The 17,309-nt window shown below is 37.6% G+C and overlaps 1 long non-coding RNA gene across 1 annotated transcript; it reads left to right on the top strand.

Annotated features, from left to right (window-relative positions):
* The first annotated feature begins 4,092 nt into the window (after positions 1 to 4,092).
* LOC116661919 lies at positions 4,093 to 16,799 on the top strand. Its single transcript, XR_004317859.1, has 4 exons — positions 4,093 to 4,166; positions 7,606 to 7,608; positions 14,766 to 14,774; positions 16,789 to 16,799. It is a non-coding gene; the product is annotated as an uncharacterized LOC116661919 (long non-coding RNA).
* The last annotated feature ends 510 nt before the right edge of the window (positions 16,800 to 17,309 follow it).

The raw sequence follows: 17,309 nt of genomic DNA, 5'->3' as shown, positions 1-17,309 counted from the left end.
TTCTATTAAGTGATACCTATTTTTCCACTTGATTTACATTATAGGATTGGAGACATGTTTTACTTGGGGAGAAACTGATCCTTCTATAAAATCAAATTGCCCTTTATACTAGAGCAATTCTTAAAAAAAAAAAACACTCATTTTGACATATGTCTGTATGTGCATACTGAAAGCTCTGAAAGAATATACAGCCAACTTTTACTGTAGTTACTTCTGAGGAGGCGCGTGGGATGGGAAACAGGTCACAGGGAAATGTGAATGGAGACTTTTACTGTTTATATATTATTCTGTGTTCTTTGAATTTTTTTCACGATGAGTATATAATTACTTTTATAATTAATAATTTAAAAGTAAAGACAAATGAAGCTCCATGGGTGCTGAGGGGAGTGAGTAAACTAATAAAACATCACTTATTACACCATGCAAAATAATTTACCTTTTTTCTCTTTTTATAAAATATTAGAGAGAATAGTACAATGAAGCCCGATGTACTCATCACCCAGCTTCAAAAATTATCAGTTCCTGCCCAATCTTGTTTCATTCATACTCCCTCAAACACTTAAAAATACACACAGCTAAATTTGTTAAAGCAAATCCCCAACATTATATTATTTTATCTGTACATACTTTACACATTTTAACTGAAACTATACAACAGTATAAGCAACTTTTCAGGATCATACCAACTTCCTAAAAATGTGTTTTCAGAAAGGAAGAGAAGGCAGGTTTTACAAAAATAGAAATGTGATTTTCCTGAGAATCAACACGACCCTTATTCAAATAGTAAATCATCCAAATCTAGTCTACTTAATCAATGACCAAGAAAATGTGGTCAAATAGGGCAGAACCAAAGAACAGCAAGTAAGTTAGAAAAATGAGTTCAAGAAGATACATCTCTCCATCTGCCACTTCTGAGCCTTAAAGTAAAGCGTGCAAATACTTTCTTGCTAGTTAGTTCTTCACAGCTAGGTCTAAGCATTAGAAAATATAGTTGCTGCAACCTGACAAAATGACTGATGAATTCTTCACGTATGCACTGAACTGAAATCTGCAACCTGTGGCTTCCCTGAGCTTCTTCATGACAGGTGAATACAGCATGAAGCATGCTTTAAAATTTAGGCCAGGGCTTATACCGTGTAACCTGCATTGTCCACCCTCCCAGAACTAGACTTTAAGGTCCCTCCCTCAAAACTGAGGAGGGGCCTGGGTAGATACCCAGGTGTCTCGGTCCCACACATCCCCACCGCTGCTCGAGAAATCATTTCTGGCCCGTGGCTACTGACTTTAAGACCACCTCTTTACTTCAAAGCTCAAGCAGGTTTTAGTCCAGGGATGTTGCCTTGGCTCACAACCCCTAACACTTTGCCCAAATGTGCAAGTCCTTTTCTCACAGGCAAAGCCCATTAACAATTCCCAGGAAATAAAAATAGAATCTGGGTAATAAAATGAAGTCTAACCTTTTTCTTTTTCTTTGTGTTCATCCTAGTTTCATTTGCTCATTAGGGTACTGCTTGCAGAGGCCTCACACCCGGAACTTCAGACCAGAGTTCCCAGTGCGAAACGACTGCGCGAGGCGCTTCACTTCAAGATGGCGGCGGGGGCGGCAGCGGCGAGGCGGCGGGCGGGTGCGGAGAGGCTGCTCCCAGCACCGCGACCTGGAGCATCAGCAACACGCCTGCGCCCACGGACATCCCGCGAGAGCTCTGCCTCTTCCCTGCTGACGAGATCTCTATAAAGCAGCCCGACACCGCGGCCTGCCGGTTCGCTCTAGAATGTTAGCTCGTACTTCTCCACTCTTTGATCAGAAAAGAAAGCCTTCCTTTGCTTCTGAGCCCAACTCGATCTCATTCTATTGGTCCGAATGACACCGGACAGGAGGTCCTTTGTTGGGGCCCAACTCACACTTTGGCTTTAAAGTTTTTTAAAAACATTCTTTTGGGTCTTTTCCTTAGGCTCATGAAGCTAGGTGAGAAACAGTTAACCGTACCACCGTCCCTGAAGTGTATCAAGCCAACATTCACCGACCTGGACAATGGTCTAACAAGCAGCCTACGTTAAAGCCCTTTCATCTCATCCGTATGGTTCCGTGGCACAATCATGGTAAGCATTCTTACGTCCCTCTTACAGATGAGGAAGCAGAAGCCCACAAAGATTAAGTGACTTGTCAAAGTTCTCACAGCTATAGAAGATAATCAAGTTTGAATCCAGGTCTTCTGATTTCTAGTCTATTGCCCTTTCTACTAAACCAGACTGGCAATCTACAGGCCAAACCCAGCCTCTGAACGTATGTGGCTGACATCTAAAAATCAGCAAAGTTTTCAGAAATTTTTGAAAAATGATAGGATAGTAGCCACACTGGGTCTGCATTCCCAAAGGGCAGTCATTTGGCTGGGGGTGAGGAATTTCTGGCCTCTGAAGACAGAACACATTATTTCCGTTTCACCTCAGTCTCCCTCGGCCCACTTTTTCATTTATGTTCCTGGCCTGGTCCCCACAGGCCTTTGAGATCCTGGCTTAAAACCAAGGTTCCTGTCAAATGTGTAGAATTTGATTTTGGAAACTTTCATGCTAAAAATATGAGATGGTTATATTGCTCAATCTGCCTTCATTTTCTTCTCTTTGTAGCATATAAGCAAATAACAAGCCCCAAATCGCATGAATTTAGACCCTTAGGCTATGAGCACATCCTAAGTGCCACATTACAGACTTGGCTCCCGCGGTGACTACAATGATTGCAGCAGTTTGGATACTTAGGGAATCTCAATTTGTCCTCGTTAACTCTGTAAGTTGTATGCTCTTGAAAGTAGACTTTGCTGTTGCTTGGTCATTAGAATTTTTTTCGATGAGTATGATTTACCACAAGTTTGACTGTCAGTGAGACCTTAGCATTCAACAATATGCTAGGAATGGACCCAACAAAAATAGATACCAAATTAACAGGTTAGTAAGTCCTCACTGCATCAGAGGACACAACATCACAGACTCAGAACTGCCCATTGCTGAATAACCAAACTGCATAAATATACAAATGTTTTGCTCCACAGTGCTGGTCATCCTGCCCCCATCTTGCTTCTGACACAGCGGACTCTTCAGTAATGCACTCTGCACCCATCATGGAGTGGACATAGGAAGAGAAAGCGGGTGTTTGCAGGTTAGCCTATCACACACTTATGATAACCCATTATTCTCTTTTTTGGAGAAGTCATAACCAGTGATATCTCTGTGCCTACATACATCAGCAGTTCCCCTTGGCTGGCAGATGTAATCCATGCCACTTACCCATTTCTTTCAGAACCCTAGTGATCATAATGAGGATGGAATCAGCATTTACTTGTCAAAACTTGTCAGATCACACACAAATATACAAGTTTGACACTATTGTGCTACCCTATTTACGGCTCTGATCCTTGATTTTTCCGGGATGGTATTTGTTTGAGTGGAGAGAAATAATTATGAAGGCATGTGAAAGTGTTGGAAGGGCCAGGCTGACATTAAAACGGAAATTTTATGTGGATACTTTAAAGGGATCAGAAGCACAAACTTAGGTAACAAGGGAGTTATTCTCATTCCTCACACCCCTTTGCAATATAATATGGTGAGTTTACTGTGGAACAATAAACAAAAGATAATTGTCCTCAAGGGTCAATGACAAGATACACCTATGTCACTCTAAGGTGTGTGTACCTCTATTGATCACCAGGCCCTATAGGTGTGTAATTCAAATACTACTTCTTTTGGAAGTTGAACACAAGAGCCTAGGTTCTATTCCTGATAATGAGGGCAGATACCCTGGTTGCTGACATTGAACCTGAGAAAGTCCATGCATCAAGTAAACTGGAGCCATAGAGCTTTGGCATGGAGCTGCCCAAGCATTTCACTGATGTCTTGTATCTATTAACTTATTTAGACCCTGGTGCATTCTAACACTTGAGAATATTCAATGGCTGAGGTGAGGTAAAATTGATTAATTTAAGTTGGGTTTTTTGTAATAGTTAATTTTAATGTGTCAACTTGACTGGGACAGGGAGTGCTCAGATATTTGGTCAAACATTATTCCGGTTGAGATTAACATTTGAATCCATAGACTGAGTAAAGCAGATTGCCCTCCCTAATGTGGGTGACCCTTATCCAATCAGTTAAAGGACTGATTAGAACAAAAAAGCTGAGTAAGAGAGAATTCCTTGTGCCTGACTGCCTGCGAGCAAGGACTTTTTTTTTTTTTCTAAATTCGGACTCAAACTGAAACATCAGCTCTTCTGAGTCTCGAGCCTGCCAACTTTCAGACAGAAACTACACATCAGCTCTCCTTGGCCTCTGGTCTCCAGTTGTTGACTGCAGACCTTGGGACTTGTGAGCCTCCATAATCACGTGAGACAATTCCTTATAATGAACCAATATCTCTCTCTCTCTCCCTGCCCCTCCCTTTCTCTCACACACACACATACACTCACACATACCCTAATGGTTCTGTTTCTCTGGAGAACCTTGACTAATATAGTTTTGATGTGCCTGAAAAGGTTATGGACTACAGAAGATTTATAAATTTTAGAAATAGATTGATACATTTAACATTATTTATCATGTGTCTCCTATGTGCTAGGCACTGAGCAAACTAGTATGGAATGAATAAGGAAGATCAGAACATTGGCTTTGTCCCTCAAGAAATTTACAGTGTAGTCAGACATTTGTGTAAACTTCATATAACATAGACATGTGTACCATAAAATGCATTCAAAGTATTCAGACAACAGGGGGATGAGTTTTGGCTAGAAAGAATCGGGGGGTGGGGGCTTCATGTAGGAAGTGGTATTTGATCTGGCTCTTAAACAATGAATAGGCCTAACACATGCAGATACAGAAGAAAATTCATTTCAGGAAGAGGAACTAGCAGGAGCAAAGCAGAGATGGAACACATTGGCCTTTCATAGGATGCTTAGGTAATTCAGTCCAGCTAGATTGTCTGGTCAATAGAGAAGTAAGAAACAAGTCTAGAGAGGTTGGTTGGGATCATCTTAGAGCATCACAAATGCTAGGCTAAGGAGTTTGGACTTTATTGATTAAATACTTAGGAGATACTGAAGGGTTGAATTAGAACTGTGTTTAGGACAATCAATGTTGTAGCAGTGTGTACTTTGCACAGGAATCTATTATACTAGCCTAGCAGAGAGATAACAAGGTTCTGAAAAAATTTGAATGAATCTGCAGATGGATTGGATGTGTTGTTAAATGAGGAAAAGAGAAGAATCAAAGGTGGCTCAGGATTAGACCCTTAGAGTTGGACAATACCTTTGATGTCATCTAGTCTTGCTCACTGACTCTACAGATTGGAAATCTGAGGCTGAAAAAGGTAAGTAATTTGTCCAGAAAGCAAATAAGTAGGTCAGGACTAGTACTAAGGTCTCCTGATTCCCACTTGAAGGGCCAGTGGAACCTTTAATAGAAAAAGGGAAAACAGGTTTTGAGAGAAAGAGGAGGAGTAGGTTTTAGATTATGTGAATTTGGATGCCTCTACAATCCGAGCAGAGACAGCCAGGGCAATTAGCTATGCAAATCTAGACTTGATCTCTGTGGAGCCACTCTTACCTCCTCAGGAATCCATTTTCCCCTCTGTTGTATCTTCACCTCTTTTTCTTATTTGCTCTTTCTTATAAGGATTAAAGATACTTGTATCACTCTCATCTTAACAATAAAAAATAAAAGAAGCCTTGTTACCTACCACTCCCATTAATTGATTGGCACATTCATTCACTAAATGCATTTTTATTAAGTGGCTAATGTGTATCCAGCACTGTTCTAGACACTAAGGATAAAACAATAAGTGTGTCATGGTTTCTGCTCCAATTGGAACTTAAAGTCTGACTGGAAAGACAAATTTGGAATAAGAAATTAACAAGAGGGTTTAGAAAAAATTTACAAGTGAAGCATCATTGTACTATTCTCCCTAGTTTTGAATTATGAAGTTTTTCATAATAGCAAAAGTTTTTTATTTTTTTTTATTTTAAACTTTTTTTAATCGAGTTATAGTCATTTTACAATGTTGTGTCAAATTCCAGTGTAGAGTACAATTTTTCAGTTATACATGAACATACATATATTCCTTGTGGCATTTTTTTTCACTGTGAGCTACCACAAGATCCTTGTATATATTTCCCTGTGCTATACAGTATAATCTTGTTTATCTATTCTGCATATCCCTGCCAGTATCTCCAAATTTTGAACTCCCAGTCTGTTCCTTCCCAGCCCCCTCCCTCTGGCAATCACAAGTTTGTATTCTATGTCTGTGAGTCTGTTTCTGTTTTGTATTTATATTCTTTTTTTTTTTTTTTTTTAGATTCCACATATGAGCGATCTCATATGGTATTTTTCTTTCTCTTTCTGGCTTACTTCATTTAGAATGACATTCTCCAGGGACACCCATGTTGCTACAAATGGTGTTATGTTGTCGTTTTTATGGCTGAGTAGTATTCCACTGTATAAATATACCACAGCTTCTTTATCCAGTCATCTGTTGATGGACATTTAGGCCATTTCCATGTCTTGGCTATTGTAAATAGTGCTGCTGTGAACATTGGGATGCAGGTGTCTCTTTGAAGTAGGGTTCCTTCTGGATATATGCCCAGGAGTGGGATTACTGGGTCATACGGTAAGTCTATTGCTAGTCATCAATCAGAAAAAATAATATAATAATAATAATAGCCAAAGTTTTTTAATAGAGGTATAATTAACATATAACACTGTGTGAGTTTAAGTTGTATAACATGTTAATCTGCAATTTGATATATTGCAATTTGATTACCACTATAGTGGTAGCTAACACCTCTATCAAACCACGTATCATTTCTTTATTGTGATGTGAACAATTAAGATATAATCTCTTTTTTTTTTAATCTCTTAGCAACTTTAAAGTTTATAGTACGGTATAGTTGACTATAATCAATATGCTGTGTATTAGATCTCCAGAGCTTATTTATCTACTAGTTGCAATTTTGTACCCTTAAACAACATCTCTTCAATTCCCTCATCCCCTAGCCCCTAGTAACCACAATTGTACTCTCTGTTTTTATGAGTTTGGCTTTTTTAGATTTTACATATAAGTGATGCCATTCAGTATTTGTCTTTCTCTGAATTATCTCACTCAGCATAAGGCCTGCAAGTTCCATCCATGTTGTCATAAATGGCAGGATTTCCTTCTTTCTCATGGCTGAATAGTATTCCATTATATATAATATAATATAATATAATATAATATAATATAATATAATATAATATAATATAATATAAATCACATCTTCTTTATCCATTCATCCATCAAGGGACACTTAGGTTGTTTCCATATCTTGACTATTGTGAATAATGTTGCAATAAATATGGGAGTGCAGATATCTCTTTATAATCCTGTTTTCATTTCCTTTGTGTATATACCCAGGAGTGGAATTGCTGAATTTCGAAAGCAAACATTTTTTTAAAAGGTTGCTATAGGAATGTATAAGAGGGGGATTTAACCTCAGTCTCAGGGAAACTCTCAGGGAGGACTTCCTGGATGAAGAGAATTTTAAACTGGGTCCTGAAGGATGGCTAGGAGTTAACCCAGTAGAGGATTAAGAGACCGTTCTGCAGTGAGAATAACAGATCGAAAGACTGAGGCAGGAAAAAGTTGTCTCACTGGTAGTCAGAAATTCAGTCATTAGTTTAACCAGATAATACTCAGGAGACTAAGAGTCTTGCCCAGCAAGAGAAAGAAGGGAGAGAGAGAGAAAGAGGACAGAGACACAAAGAGAGAGACAAAGGACTTACGTAAAGATTCGATTTTAAGGACTTACATCTTTAGGGATAGAAAGAGTAAGAGCTAGAGTAACCTGTGTGCCCTATGGTTAAATACATTTTTATTTATATATTTATCAAATATATAATAATATATAATATACATTAACAATTAAATAACATAAATATAATATACAACTTCATTTTATTATACACACAAAGTTCCTATAATTTCTCTCAGGATCACACTTTAGATTGAAGGAAATTTGCATTTTTGCGCAAAGTGTTTTTTGGGGGTAGGGGGTGGTAATTAGGTTTTTGTTCATTTACTTATTTATTTATTTTCATGGAGATACTGGGGATTGAACCCAGGACCTCGTGAATGCTAAGCATTCTACCACTGAGCTATACTCTCCCCGCTACAAACATTTTTGAAAAGCTTAGATTTATAGGCTGTAATCCATAAATTCTAGCCACCTGTTATAGTATCATTGAAAAGTATGCAATAAACTTTCTAGATTTCCCACCTATTGGACACAAGATATTAGGATCTCAACTGGTGAACAGTATATGGAATATTTGAGAAAATCCAAAGCTCTCTCCTGTAAAGACTCCTGTCTCTACTTGTGCATGCTGCTGCTGCCCACCCCAATGTGGAAATGAGCTGGTCTTCTCACTTAGTGGGAATATAAGCCTGCTGTGAAACTTTCCCGATACAATAATGGCTTTGTCCTCATCACATTTGGAATGTCATGAGTGTCACTCTGGAACTAATCAAACACAAAAGTCATGCTTACTAGAGGTGCTCAATTCTGAATTGACCACTCCGCAGCACCTTTAGTAAACTGGATGAAAATAATCATTATTAATCTCTAGCCCTTAAAAGTTTGATCACTAGAAAGCAAAATACTTATATCATATAATTTGAATCCCTTTGAGAAGTGTCTACCCTGTTGTGCAATTTTATACCCTCAATCTTGTAGTTGATACCCACTTATTTAAATAGAGTTGCCATACCTCCTACAAAACTCTCATTGAAAATATTGTTGATTGTTATTCAAAATGGTTTATAAAAGATCTGGCAAAGCAAATTCCCTCTTGGGCTTAATCTCAAGGAGAAAAACTATGTATACCCATAAATGTATAAAATGGCTCTTCTCAGATAAGGAAAACTGTACAATCCAATCTCTTTCCTATTTGGCCTTTGCTACTTGGAAACAGCACAATTCACTTACCTGTCAGCATCTATTCTGCCTAATTTCTGTAAAACACATCTATTTTGTTTAATCCTTAATTCTCTTATTTTGCATTATGTGTAAGTCTGTAAATTGTATCAAGTCCTCCAGAAAGTATATATCTTAAGTAAAATACCTCCTCATTTTGAAGCTATAAATACATCAGGCTTGAACTGCAAAGAAATCAACAGAAATGAGCTCTTAGGAAATAACACAAATGATTAAGATAAAGATTAGGAAAGATATTTCTCATTAAGTGAAGAGCAAACAAAAATTTTAACTTTCACAATAATTTCCTAATTATCTACACACTGACTATACAGAGAAGAGGAAAAGAAAAAACAAAGCAAGAGATTATCCTAAATTGTTTTAGTTTAATATTGGAATCAACCAGTATACATTTCTTGAACTTCTGATATGAGTTCGACTCAGGCTTTCATTATCTAGTATGAGAGACAACAAACAGTGAGCAAATTTAGCAGCAAACCTGCCACATTCAACAAATATCATCAGCCAGACTATACCCATTCATCTATTGTTGAACACAGGTTGCTTCCACCTTTCAGCTATTGTAAATAATGCTACTATGAACATTGGTGTACAAGTGTCTGTTTGAGTACCTCTTTCAATTCTTTTGGGTATAGACCTAGAAGTAGAATTACTGGGTTATATGGTAATTCTATGCTTAACTTTTTGATGAACCGCCAAACTGTTTTCCACAGTAGCTGCAATATTTTACATTCCTGCCAGCAGTGCACAAGGGTTCTAATTTCCCTACAATCTCCTCAACAATTGTTGTTTTCCATTTTTAATAGTCATCTTAATGGATGTGAAATGGTATCTCATTTTGGTTTTGATTTGCACTTCCTTAATGACTAGTCATATTGAGCATCTTTTCATGTGTTTATTGGCCGTTTGCCTATCTTCATTGGAGGAATGTCTGTTCAGGTTCTTTGCCCATTTTTGGATTGGATTGTTTGTTTTTTGTTGTTGTCAAGTTGTAGGAGGAGATCTTTATATATGCTGGATGTTAATCTCTTATCAGATATATGATTTGCAAATGGTTTCTCCTGTTTTGTGGGTTGTCTATTCACTGTGTTGATAATGTTCTTTGGTGAACAAAAGATTTCAATTTTGCTGAACTCCAATTTATCTAATTTTTCTTTGGTAGCTCATGCTTTTGGTGTCATATCTACAAATCCATTGTCAAATCCAAGTACATGAAGAATTGCCCCTATGTTTTCTTCAAAGTGTTTTATAGTCTGAGCTCTTACGTTTAGGTCTTTGATCCATTTTAAGTTAATTTATGTGTATGGTGTAAGGTAAGGGTCCAAATTCATTCTTTTGCATGTGGATATCCAGTTTTCCCAGCACCATTTGTTGAAAAGACTATCATTTCCCCATTGAGTGGCCTTGGCACCCTTGTCAAAATTCTATTGACCATACAGGTGAGGGCTTATTTCTGGGCTCTTTATTCTATTCCATTGGTCTATATATCTGTCCTTATGCCAGTTCCACACTGTTTTGTTTGCTATTACTTTGTAACAAGTTTTTTTTTTTTAAGTGTTAGTCCTCCAACTTTGTTTTCTTTTTCCCTGGCTCCAGAGTCCCTTGAAATTCCATATGAATTTTAGGATAGGTTTTTCTATTTCTGCAAAAAACTGTTGGAATTTTGATGGGGATTATAGTCAATTTGTAGATCACTTTGGGTAGGACTGTTGTCCTAATAATGTCTTCCAATCCATGAATACAAGCTATCTTTCCATTTATTTAGGTCTTCTTTAGTCAGCAGTGTTTTGTAGCTTTCATTGTACAAGTCTTTTCTTTGGTTAAATTTGGTTAAATTTATTCCTCAGGACATTATTCTTTTTGATACTATTATAAATGAATTTTTTCTTAATTTCCTTTTGGAAATTCATAATTCATTGCTTGTATATAGAAATGCAACATTTTTTGTATGATTGCCTTTTGTTGCTACCTTATTTATTTCACCAGGAAATCATAATATGGGTGTTCAGCATTCTAATTCATTTGGCTGTTCATCTATTTTTATGAGTGATCATATACTTTATTGTACTAACAGCAACACTTTCTAGAGAGAAAAGGACACTATCGCACAGGTGAAATAGGTGTTAATTTGAATTTCCCATAGAAAGCATAGATATATGGTACTCTACCTCCTGAGCATACATAGAGGGCTCCTACATCACTGAACTACATTTACCTTGGTGCTATAGTGGTTTATAAACATTCTGTATCCTGAACCAGTCTACCAGCTTCTTGATGATTAAAAACAATTTCCCACTGTCATTGTATGTCCCAGAGTCTAGCACAGTGCCTTAAATGTAATAAATACCCATGAAATGTCCATTGGATGAATAACGACCCTTATTTATCTCCACAGAAATCCTTGTTCTTCTACTCACAGAGTCCCTCTGAAAGGGAATTCCCCACATAGAACCACTAGTAGTAAATAAAGAGCAGTTGACCTATGACCTAAGGTAAATAAAACAATCATACGGTTGATTTAAAAGATCATCTTCAAACAACCTACAGAATTTAGCTAGCCATACAGTAGGATCCATCAAGATGGCAAAGTCATTTCCAATTTGCACAAAAATTACAGAATACTAGTATTTTTATTAACAATTTGAATAAATGGCTGGTTAAGACTCGCACGCTCTCAAGTCACTTCCAGTAGCAACAATTTATTTGGGGAAATGGGATAACAGTGAGTTCTACAGAGAATGTGATGTGTCCTCAGACATTTTAAAACATATTCAGGAATTACCCAATTTATATGCTTTACTTTTCTACTAGAACCCAAGTGATGAACTATATTCGTTTTCTTTCCCCTTTGGATGATGAAGACAAAAAAAAATCAAATTGGACCCCTACCTCACATCATATACAAAAGTTAACTCAAGTGAATCAACCACCTAAATGTAAGAGACAAAACTCTTAGGAAAAAACATAAAGGTAAATCTTCATGACCCGAGATTTGGTGTATCTATACTTGGCTGATGGAAAAGTAAAATGTTGCAGCCGCTTGGAGAAGAACATCACATTAAACTAGAAGTGTGATGTTCACCCAATTTTCCTAGATGAACCCTAGTTTTTCTTTATAAGTCTCAGTAGTACCAAATCTAGATTTTCATCTGTTCAGTGTATGACAGCTGTTAAGGGGGATGATGCTTCCCAATTCCTGATGTTCTCTTCCATAGGAGGGAGTTCAATTAGTGTGGCATTTCTAGACTCTTTCCACCTTTTCACAAACCAAACTACAGGATAGGTGGGGTGACTTACCATTTAATGAGTCTGGGAAGAATAAACAAGGTATGTTAGGCACAGAGCCACCTTTTTTCTTTTTTTAGATCAAACTTTCTAATAGAATGCTCTTTCGTATTTTAAATTTTCTCTGGGCAGGCACATTGGACCTGGTCCATTGCTGCCAAGGCTGGATCAAGTAAGTATACCAGTTAGTTTTTACCATGTAACAAACCAATTCCAAATTTAGTGGCTCGATTAGTTTCCTAGGGATGCTGTAACACAGTATCACAAACAGGGTAGCTTTAAACAACAGAAATTTATTTTCTCACAGTTCCAGTGATTAGAAGCCTGAAATCAAGGTGTCAGCAAGGCCATACTATCTTTTAAGGCTCTAGGAGAAAATCTGTTGAATGCCTTTCTCTTAGCTTCTGGTGACAGCCAGCAATACTTGGCATTCCTTGGCTTGTAGAAGCATCACTCCAATCTCTGCCTCCATAGTCACATGGTATTCTCCCTATGTGTCTGTCTCTGTATTTCTCCTCTTCTTATAAGGACACCAGTTATATTGGATTAAGGGCCCACCCTACTCCAGTATGACTTCATTGTAACTTACATCTTAATTATATTTGCAAAACCCTATTTCCAAATAAGATCACATTCACAAGTATCAGGGGTTAGGACTTCAGTATCTCTTTTTAGGAAACATAATTCAACCCACAACAGTAGCTTAAAACAGTAAACATTATTCTTCATGATTCTATTGGTTAGCTGGACAAGACCTTCTGATCCAGGTTGGCTCAGTTGGGGCTCGATGGCCTACTATAGCTTCACTCACGTGTCTGTGGTCTCACCTGGGACAGCTGAGATAACTGGTACAGCTGGGGCCTCTGTCCACATGATCTCTCATCCTTCAGGGGTCTAGCATGAGACTGTTCTTATGTTGATAGATTTCCCAGCAGTAAGAGGGGAAAGCTTCAGTGTATAAGTTTTTCAGTTTCTGCTTGTGTCATATTTTCTAATGTACCATTGGGCAAAGAAAGTCACATGGCTGAGCCCAGAGTAAGTGCAGGAGGGGACTTCCCAGGGAGGTATGAACAAATTGGGGCCATAACTGCAACAATCTAGCACAGTAAATATCTTCTTAGGTTCAGCATTCATAGTTCTACATGCCTTTAGATATAAGAAATGTCCTCTAACTTAACCATTAATTAATAGTAATAAAGATGACGTTATAGTCTCTAACTGGCCCTCCTTTATCTTTTTTCTCATTTTTTTCACAAAGAGGATGAGCAGTTTATTGGAGCCCCCACAACTTCATCATTATTTTCATATCACTTCTAAGAAGTGATAGCATCATTTATTCATTCAACAAGCATTTATTGCAAATCTGTTACACAGCAAGCACAAGAGTTTACATTCCAACTCCCAGTTTACAGGTCAGGTGATGGTGAAACCAAACAGCAGCTGAGGGTGAAGAGAGGCCTAATTTCCTTCCTATAATCTCTAAAAGCTAGCCTCCCTTCAGTGCCACCGCAAGGAAACACAGAAACTATGAAAAAATATTGCATGCTATGTAAACACAGCCTCAAAACAAACATCCTAGCCCCTTCCAACAAGATGCCTTCCCAGAGCCTTTTCTACACAGAAATTCTGGAGTGGTCACCAAATTCAGTATTTCTCCAACTCTTTTATAAACCCAAACTAATTTGGAGGCCATGCAACTGGCCGAATTGAACCAGTGTTCTGGTTTCACCACAGCTTGAAATGCTGGTCACAAGGTAATCCTCATAAGGCACCCTTAATGTATATTTCGCAATTTTTGAAACAGCTTTATTGAGATATAGTTCAAATACCATACAATTCACACATTTAAGGTTTGCAATCCAATGTGGTTTTTTTGTAATTTCACAAAGTTGTGCAATCAAACCCAGTCAATTTTAGAACTTATTTATTACCGTAAAATGAAACACAGTACTAATGAGCAGTCACTCTTCATTTTCCCCTCAAGCTCCCCAGCAGTAGGCCACCACTAATCTACTTTCTGTCTCTGTGGATTTGCCTATTCTGGACAATTCTTATAATTGGAATCATACAGTCTGTGACCTGCTATGACTGGATTGTTTCACTCAGCCTAATGTTTCCAAGGATCATCCATGTTTGTAGTATGAATCAGGACTTCATAACTTTTTATTACTGAATAATATTTCATTGAATAGATATACTGCATTTCATTTATCCATTCATTATGTGATGGACATTTGAGGTGTTTCCACACTTTGGCTATTATGAATAATACTGTGATAAACATTCAGGTACAAGTTTTTGTGTGGAGTTGTGCTTTCATTTCTCTTGGATATATATGTCTCCAAGTTTTTGAGGAACTGATAAACTCTTCAAATGGCTGAAACATTTAATTTTCCCATCAGCTGAGTATGAGGGTTTCAATTTTTTCACAGCCTTGACAATACTTTTTATTATATGTTTTTTAAATTATAGCAGTCCTGGTAGGTGTTCACCCTTAATTTTATTCTGCACTGGTACCTGGGTTATAATCAATTTAAGTAACTATAACTTAAGACCTTACTACCTCAAGGTGTGGCTTATGGATGAGTAGCATAGGCACCATCTTGAAGCCTGATAGTAATTCAGAATCTCATGTCCCAACCCAGACCTACTGCATCAGAATCTAAATGTTAACAAGATCCTCAGGTGTTTCCATTTGTATCAAATACCCAGACCAGGTAAAACCATAGAGAATGGTAAATCCATAGAGACAGAAAGAAAGGTAATTGTGGTTGCCAGAGGTGGGTGTAATTGTGAATTAGAAGTGACTGCTTAATGGGCAGAGGGTGGGTTTTGTGGTGATGAAAATATTTTCGGAGACTTTTGATTTCTGGTTCCACATGCGAGGAGCTTGGAAGTTAGACTCCATCATAACAAGTAAAAAGCTAAACAAACTGAAAAATCAACAAAACTTCTAGGTTCAATAGAACAGAGGAGAACACAGGATATACTGCTGCCCTCCAAGATTGGAGAGACCAACACGTGAACACATAGAACTGTGGATTACCAAAGCAGAGAATCACAAGCAGAAACCCCTATGGGAAACAGTGCTGGGGTAAGAAAGCCTGAAATTTAATTGATGGATTACTGGAGGCTATGTGTGGACGACTCAGAGAGTTAAAAAATCCAAGGAGACCTAGTCATGAAGGGCCACAATTTGTGAGATTTACCACCAGAAGTTAGATCAGGTTCTCACAGTAAATATGTTTTCTTCAAGGGGTTAGGGGGAAGGAACCATTTTGAAATACACCACAGTAATGTTATTAACAAGGCCTGCCATCAAGAGAAACCAGTTAACCAGAGAATAATCTGTTGGGGTATTATCAGAGCCTAACTGACCTGGGGGAAGGAACATATTCAACTCCAGCTAGCTCTAGCCTTCCAAATAGGAAAAGGGAAATACCCAACTCTAGCTCACTCTAACCATCCTGCTCCACGTAACATAGGAGAAAAACCTAAGAATCTCTTGTGAAACTCACAGTCTAGAGGAATAGGCTCACTAAAAGACTGACACCTAATCATAGGACAAAAGAATGGTTCTCCTCCCCCTACACTTCAGTACCACATCACTGAAGGCCTGTTTACATCAGTTCCTTTTACCTAGTAAATCATGCCTGGCTATCAAGTAAAAATCACAAGGAATACCAAAAGACAGAAAACACAATTTGAAGAAATAAAGCAAGCACAAGAACATGACACAGCAGGGATGTTGGAATTATCAGACCAGGAATTTAAAACAAGTATGATTAATATGCTAAGAGCTCTAATGGATAAAGTTGACAGCATACAGAAACAGAGAATGCAAGCAGAGAGATGGAAATGATAAGAGAGAACCAAGAAGAAATTCAATGGATCAAAAACACTAAAAGATATGGAGTACCTCTGATGAACTTATTAGTAGGCTGGACACAACTATGGAAGAATCTCTGCACTTGAAGATATCTCGGTAGAAACCTCCAAAACTGAAAAGCACACAGAATAAAGACTGAAAAAAAATAGTCTGGAAAAAAAAAAGAAATAGAATATATAAGGACTGTGGGACAACTAGAAAAGATGCAACATACACATAATAGGAATACCAGAAAGAGAAAAAAGAGAGAAAGAAACAGAACTATTTGAAACAATAATGACTGAGAAATTACCCAAATTAACCTCAGGCACCAAATCACAGATCCAGGAAGCTCAGAGAACACCAAGCAGGATAAATGCCCCAAAAAACTACATCTAGGTATATCATTTTCAAATGGCAGAAAATCAGAGATAAAGAAAAAAATCCTGAAAGGAGCCACAGGGAAAGACTTTACCTATAGAGGAACAAAGATAAAATTATACCCTTCTTCTCCTCAGAAATTATGCAAGAAAGAAGAGCGTGAAATGAAACATTTAAAGTGTTGAGAAAAAAATCATCAAAATAGAATTTTGTGCCCTGCAAAATTATCCTTCAAAAGTGAAGGAGAAGTAAAGGGAAACAAAAACTGATGGGATTTATTGCTGGTACTTCTACTTAGCAAGTAATGAAGGCTTTAGAGACTACATCAAACTAGAAAGCTTTTGCACAGCAAAACTATCAACAAAATGAAAAGAGAAGATATTTATAAATGACATGTCCGATAAAAGATTAATATCCAAAATATACAAAGAACACATACAACTCAACATCAAAAAAAACCCAAACAAACAACTTAATTAAAAAGCAGGCAGAGGACCTGAACAGACATTTTTCCAAAGACAAACAGATAGCCAACAGGCACATGAAAAGATGCTCAATATATCTCATTATCAGAGAAATGCAAATCAAAATTACAATGAGGTATCACCTCACACCAATCAGAATGGCCATCACTAAAAAGTTCACAAACAGTGTATGCTGAAGAGGGTGTGGAGAAAAGGAAACCCTTGTACACTATTGGTGGAAATGTAAGTTGGTGCAGCTGCTATGGAAAACAGTATGGAGGTTTCTCAAAAAATCAAAAATAAAAC

The sequence above is a fragment of the Camelus ferus genome, chromosome X (genome assembly GCF_009834535.1).
Source record: "Camelus ferus isolate YT-003-E chromosome X, BCGSAC_Cfer_1.0, whole genome shotgun sequence".
Classification (NCBI taxonomy): Eukaryota; Metazoa; Chordata; class Mammalia; order Artiodactyla; family Camelidae; genus Camelus; species Camelus ferus.
The sequence above is the reverse complement of the archived record's forward strand: the minus strand, read 5'-3'. Positions and strand labels throughout refer to the sequence as shown.